The sequence below is a fragment of the Rhinopithecus roxellana genome, chromosome 11 (genome assembly GCF_007565055.1).
Source record: "Rhinopithecus roxellana isolate Shanxi Qingling chromosome 11, ASM756505v1, whole genome shotgun sequence".
Lineage (NCBI taxonomy): Eukaryota > Metazoa > Chordata > Mammalia > Primates > Cercopithecidae > Rhinopithecus > Rhinopithecus roxellana.
The window spans coordinates 103,788,440-103,796,173 of NC_044559.1; positions in this window are offsets into that span (position 1 = coordinate 103,788,440).

The window sequence follows — 7,734 nt, forward strand, 5'->3', positions numbered from 1 at the left end:
ATCTCTTAGCTGAAATGACTTTTACTTCCTAAGCTATGTCTATCATCACAGAGATGAAAACAGAAAATTTAGATAAATCTAGAAAGAAAGCTTGACAAAGGAAGGCAATATACCACTTAAACTATTCTATTTTAATCAATTGATTACAACCTAATTTATAATAGTACAGGAGAAAAAATGGAAAGTCTTTTGGTAATGACAGAGTAAGCTAAATTTATAGTAGACAAGCCTACATTATTAAAATATAGTACCACATATTTGTGGTACTTATTCAGTTGAATAAAGTATAGCCTTTGTCCACACTTCAACAAGGATAAAAACATTTCATTTGCCAAATAATTTTACAGTCCAATTAAGCTCATCGTTACTGACTAGAATGGCATAATCAACTACCCTGTCTGAGATTCTCCTTCTGCCAATTTAACTTTCTCGGTAGTCCAACAGTTAAAGCATAGTATTAATCCTATGTGAAAAAATGAAAGTAAAACCACCTTCATTTATGTGTTCTGTGTTTAGTTATTTTTCAAAAATGTTAATATCTAACATTTGTTATTTAGCTAGATCTAGTAGTCATTCTCTAAAAATTTACATGGTACTGACAGTTGTTTAAATGTATTCAGAGATCATGGTGCAAACCTGAACTAACCTGTGATCACAAAGTTCTTCTTTTTTTTATAGATTTTATACTTTTGGCTCCTATATTCAGGTTATGATTCATTTCCAGTAAATTATTATAAATGTTATAAGGTAGGATCTAAGTTTATGTTTCTGCACATGATTATCCAACTATTCCAAAATATTTTTAATTGATTTTTTTCACCATTGAATTTTTGGATATCTTTGTCAAAAAACAATTGAAGAAAAATGTAAAGGTTTATCTCTGGGTTTTTTATTCTTTTCCATTAATATATATATGTCATTACAACAATGTCATACTCTCTGGATTATGGATACTTTATAGTAGGCTTTGGACTATATTTTAAACCAGGTAGTGAAAGTTCTCCAGCTTAGTTCTTTTTTCTAAACTATTTTTGTTAATTTTAGTAATTTTCATTTTCATATTAATTTTATGATTAGCTGTTAATTTTTATTTAAAAAATCCTTTAGGTTTTGGTTAAGAATTTCATTGATTCTATTAGCTCAATTTCGGGAGAATTGTCATCTTACAATTACAGAATTTTCCTACATATTAACAAAAGTTTTTGTATGTATCTATATATTCTTTAATTTTTCTCAGTAATATTTGGATTTTAGTGTATGCGTTTGTGTTCCTTTTGTCCAATGAATTTCTAGGTATTTTATTCTTTGTGGTGTTGTTTTAATTGAGTTATTTTTTAAATTTTATTCTTGGATTGTTCTTATAAATACAATTGATTTCTATGTAGATCACAAATTCTTGGACCCTGCTTAATTTATGTATTAGTTCCAGTAGCTCTTTTAGACTCTTCAGGACTTTTTACATAAAGGAACATGCCATCTAAAATTAACAACAGTTTTGCTTTGTTCTTTATTATCCACATGCCTTCTATTTCTTTTCTGCAATTGTTACATTGATTCAGAATAATTTTGAAGAAAATTAGTGACTGTGAAAATATTTGCTCTGTTACGAGCTTAGAGAAAAATAATTTAGTCTCTCACCAATAAGCATAATGTAAGTTGCAGAGTTTTCATACCAGTTCTTTATAATATTAAGGACATTTATCTCAATTCCTAATTTAAATTGTGAGTGGATGTCAGATTTGCTTTGATGCTTTTTCTGCATTTACTAAGATCATGATTTTTTTGTTCTTTATTCTATTAATGTGATGTATTACATAAACTGATTTGGGGATGGTTATCCTATCTGGCTTTTCTGCAATATATCCCACTTACTTGTGACTATGTAATTTTTATATTTGGGTTTCTGATTGCATTTGCTAGTATTTTGTTAAGGATTATGCATCTATGCTCATGAGAATATTGGTTTGTAATTTCATTGGCTTTGTGATCAGGGTAATATTGACCTTCTATTGTAAATTGAGAAATGTCCCCTCATCCTTTCTTTTCTGAAAGGGTTTGTGTAGGATTGGTATTTATTATTCTTTAAACTTTTCATAGAACTCACCAGTGACATAATCTTGGACTGGGTTTTCTATGAGGGGGATTTATTTTAAGTACACATTCAACGTATTTGCTTTATGTAAGTCTACTCATATTCTTTATTTCTTGAGTCATTTTCGCTGGTTTGTGTCTTTCCTGAACTTTATTCATTTTATTGTAGTTGTATAATTTGTTGACAAAATGTTCTTCATAATATTTCCTCATGATCCTTTTAACTTGCATAGGTGTGCTTGTGATGTCCCTCTCTTCAACTTTAGGTTTTGGTCATTTGCATATTTTTTATTGGTAAATGTAGCTAAAATGTATAAAATCTGTTGTTCTTTTTACAAATTTGATTTTGTTGATTTTTATCTATGTTTTGTTTTTATATTTAGTTGATTTCTGCTCTCATACTTATTTTCTTCTTTCTATTTGCTTTGTGTTTCATTTGCTGTATTTTGTCTATTTTTTTTGTGGAGACATTTATATTACTTATTGCAAACTTGTTTAGGTATATGTGTTTTTTTAATATATGCATTTTAAGCTAAAAGTTTCCCTCTATGTATGTGTTTAGTTGAATGCCATACATTATATTATATTGTGTTCATTCAGTTAAAATATTTTCTATTTCCATTGTGATTTCTTCTCTGTAGTGTGATATATATTTAACAGTAAGTTGTTTTAATATTTAAATATTGGTGAGAGCGTGAATTTATATTTGCTGTTTGTCTTAATACATTCAGATTGCTATAACAAAATGTTATACATTGGTTTATAAATAACAGAAATTTATTTCTCATATTTCTTGAAATTGAGAGGTGCAAGATCAAGGCACCTGCAGATTCGGAGTTTGATGAGAGACTACTTCCTGGTTCACAGATGTTGCCTTCTCTCTGTGTCCTCACATGGCAGAAGGGGCAAACAAGATTTCTGAAGTCTCTTCAAGAACAGTAATTCCATTCATGAGAGCTCTGCCCACGTGACCTAGTCACCTCCCAAAGGCCCTATCTCCTAGCAGGGAGTTAGGGTTTCAGTGTATATATTTTGAGTGAACAAAATCATTCAGATCATATACTATTTTCGTTTATATCCATTTGATACCCACTTCATTAATTTCAGTCTTTTTAAAGTTATTGAGAATTGTTCTATGGCCTATGATATGTTTCATCCTCATGAATGTTCTAAGTGAACACTAAATAAGACATATAAAGCATAATAACTATATGAAAAGATGTTCAACATTATTAATTATCAAGAAAATGCAAATCAGAACTACAATAAGATAACAATTCACATCTCAAACTGTCTATTATTAAAAAATGAAACAATAGCAGGTGTTGGTAAGAATGCAGATAAATTGAAACCCTTGTTCCCATTATTGGGAATGTAAATTGATGCAAACTTTCTGGAAAACACTATGGATGTTGCTTTAAAAATAAAAAATAAAACTATCATATAATCGAGAAATATTACTTCTGAGTGTATATCCAAGAGAATTAAGATCGGAAATTTGAAGCAATATCTGCACTCTCATGTTCATTGCACCATTATTCCCAATAGCCAAAATTGGAAACAGCCCAGTGTCCAATGGCAAATAAATAGATAAATAAAATATGGTACATATATATATATATGTAATGCAATATTACTTGGCCTGGAAAGGGTAAGAAATTCTGCCATTTGCTACAACATAGAAGAAACTGGAGGACATTATGCTAAGTGAAATAAGCCAGTCACAGAAAGAAAAATATTGTGTGATTCTACTTATATATTTGTAATGCTCATGCTAACAGGAACAGAATAAAGTAGGGATTGCCAAAGGCTAGGTATTAAAGAAATAGAGAGTTGTTCAATGTGTATGCTTCAGTTATACCAGATGATTTAGTTCTAGAGGTATGCTGTACAATATTGTACGTAGAGTTAATAATATTGTATACTTTAAAGTTAAGAGATTAGATTTCATATTAACATTTTTAAACCCACACGTATCTAAACACAAACACACAAAATACAAACAAATCAAATAGGTGCAAGAAAACTTTGGAAAGTGTTGAATATGTCTATTATTTTGATTGTGGTGATGGTATCACAGGCGTTTTTACATGTCCAAACTCACCAAATGTACATGTCAAATATGTACAAGTCTTTGTATATAAATTATACCTCAATAAAGCTGTGCATAAAAGAGCATACATTATTCTCTTGATAGATGGAATATTTTATAAATATCCATTTTTAAGTTGTTTCATGACGCTATTGAAGTATTTTTATACATATTAAAATGAAAACCTATACAACATATAAATGTATTTGTTCCAAAAATTTGTACAAGAAATATCATAGTAACTTTATTTATATGCCAAAACCTGAAAACAATACAAATATCTATCACCAGAAAGGTGTACAATAAGTTTTGATATATTCATTCAATGAAATACTGCTCAGCTATAAAAATTAAAAACGATATCTGATTAACTATATAAATTAGCTTCAAAAACGTTGTGTTGAACAAAGAAAGCCATACACAAGAGTGTACACAATATTATAACATTTATATGAAAATTCTAGAACAGATACCCCTAATATATTGTGAAAGAAATTAGAGATGATTGTCTGCTCGGGGGGGATTGACTGAAATGGGATACAGGGATATTTTCATTGGTGATGGAAAAGTAGTTCATCATACTTGTGGTTTTAGTTAATGAGAAGTACAGAAGTACATATTTATCAAACTTAATCAAAATATACAATTAAGATTTGTTTACATCACTGTATATACTTTATTTCCATATACCATACAATACAATTGAATAGAATATTGCTTGCTGTTATATGAAATTTGTGATAATTTCCCCCAGTGTCTATTGAACACCTATGGTGATCTGAATATAAATTTTCATATGTTAACATTTTACATGTAAGAATTTAAATTAGAAGGCGAGATCCATAAAGTTAGTAGTAAAGAGAACAAACATAAAAAGTGGAATTAAAGAACAAAAAATATTTGCCTGTTTACTTTTCTGAGAATACAGTTTTAAAGAAAAACAATTCTTCTGAGGATACAAACATAGTGTACAGCTATGACAATAGCAGTCTCCCATACTGTGTTCTATTCCATAGGTAGTGTTGAGTGAAAGAGCTGTTTTTTCTCATTCTAACATATTTCTTATGGATTGTCATATTTTAAATGATTATTATGGTAAGTCTCTTTTGGTCAAAAAGGAGATGAGTTTGAGAAGAGCGCTTTCTATTAGTGTGATTGGCAGACCCCCTAGGTTACTGATATTATCAGTACTTTGAATTTTGACTTCACTCTGCATGTCATGGTGAGATAACTAGCAGATTGCTTGATTTTATCTGATAGGAAGAATAACAGGCATATCAACATTTTTCAGGTATTAGACACTAGAATATAATTCCATGAACCACCTGAGGATAACACTCAAGGTGGATGAATAAATAATGCATTTTCAATTATTGAAGAAACACTACATAAAATTTAAGAGGAGAAAATCAAGTTTCTCACGAAATAATAAGTCAATGTATAAATACTAGAGCAATGTCAAAAAAACATTTATTTGTCACCTATTCCATTCATTCTGACAACACAGGAAGTTTTAACAATGCATGAAGCTTCATTCCTGCACTCAATGGATTTCTTTTCCCCCATAACATTATGTACCCTAGGTGTGGCATTAGGTCTCATTACAAAAAAAGAGCTTTAATATGAGTCAGTATATAAAATGCTGCAGATGTGAAAAATCAAATGCTATGTGGCATGAGAAAGGAAGACAGAACATTTTCTTCTTTGGTGATGAGGGTAGATTTTACAGAGTTGGTAAAATGCCAGCTTCTCCTTCAAGTAGGGCTACTCTTCAGCCAGGACATGCCCACAAGTCCCTATCCAATGTCAAAATAGTGAATTGTTAAATTTGCCAAATAGCCACTGTCCAAAGACTTCATATAACATCCTTCTCCTGCCACCCAGATACCCTAGGTTAACTTCTGAGACTCAAAAATTTCCCAACATTTATAAACAAAATGATCAATGCCTGGAAAGCATGTATTCTAGGACTCTGTTCCAGTGCTCTGGCCTTTGTCTATTTGTATTAGAACATACCTTTGAAGCAGCATTTGTCAGATGCTTTGAGTATATTACTTCTGCCTTTAAAGATGTACATTAATCCAAGTAAGTGAGAATAATGGGATTCCAAGCAGAAAGCATAAGATGGCTAAAAGCATGTGTGCCATTCTATATTGGGAAGAGACTGTAAGTGGAAATACTCATGGATTATCCATGTTGAGGCAAATTTATTTCATAGAGAACTATGATGATAGTGATACTACAGGAAGAACAGTCTTATGAAAAAACAATAATGATAATAAGCAAAATGACATCATTTGCTGATCTTTCCGAATGAAGAATTACATTGAAATTCATACTGTGTTAGACTTATATTTAAGTAACTCATATTTTTGGAGGTATTGTAAATTGTGCTTAATATATTCAATTTTAATTGTTTATTGCTAATATATAGAAAAACAATTGATTATGGATTATTGTCCTTATATACTGTAATTTTGCTTAAGACATTATTTCTAGGAAGATTTATTTCTATTGATTCCTTGGGGTTTTCTACATAGGAATTCATGTGGTCTGTTTATAGAGAGTCTTGTTTCTTTTTTTACAAGCTATCTGCCTTTTATGTCTATTATCTTATTGCACCAAATGTGACTTTCACTTGATTCTTCTTTCAGCTCAAATCCACTGCTTATTCTGCTATATGGAAGATGTAGTTCTATATGGCTATATCCTTCACAACCCTCATAGCCTGAGATACCCCTAAACCTTGTAACTCTTATCAATAGGTTGATGATATGCACTTCAGGATTGGGATATTTACTTCTAGGATAATAATCAATTTTCTTCAAGCTCTAATGAGTCAGATATCAACTCTTAGCTATCCTATTTTTTTCACATGTCCTAATATTTAATAAATATTGTAAATACTTTTTGAGCAACACTGTTGTCTTGATTTAAAAGTAAAATCTTTTTTACTGTTTTTTATTCCTTGTGTTGTTTTGCATAAGTATTAAATAAAGGAGGTGAAATAAAAAATGTCTTTATTCTGCCATGTTTAATTTACAGTAAAATAACTCTATTCCAGGATTACTTTAAATATTATATATAAGTGGACTCATTTTCATGTTCTTGCAAATAAATTAGCTTTTTTTAATAGAAAAGATAAGAGTTTTAGCTATACCTACCCTCACGGTCAAGTAAATGTGTTAAAGAGTATTATGACCTCCATTATGTAAATGAAATAAAACCCATTTTTCTGCATTTCTGAATTGCAATTTGTAAATCTCAAATTATTACAACACAAACTTTTTTAAAAATAGAAGATAAGGATGTGATATTAAAAGGAATCAAGACTTAATTTAAATAAGATGGTCAAAGATCTGTCTGAAGATATAGCAACTAGCCATGGGATGGTTTCAGAAAGAGAAAACAGTCTATTGTGCTATTAAACATTATATTTTATTTTTTCTAACTATATTTTTGTACCTATTAACCATTTCTTCTATATAGTTAACATCAATTTATTGTATACTTTCAAATAAGTCAAGGAGTAAATTTGGAATGTTTCTAAA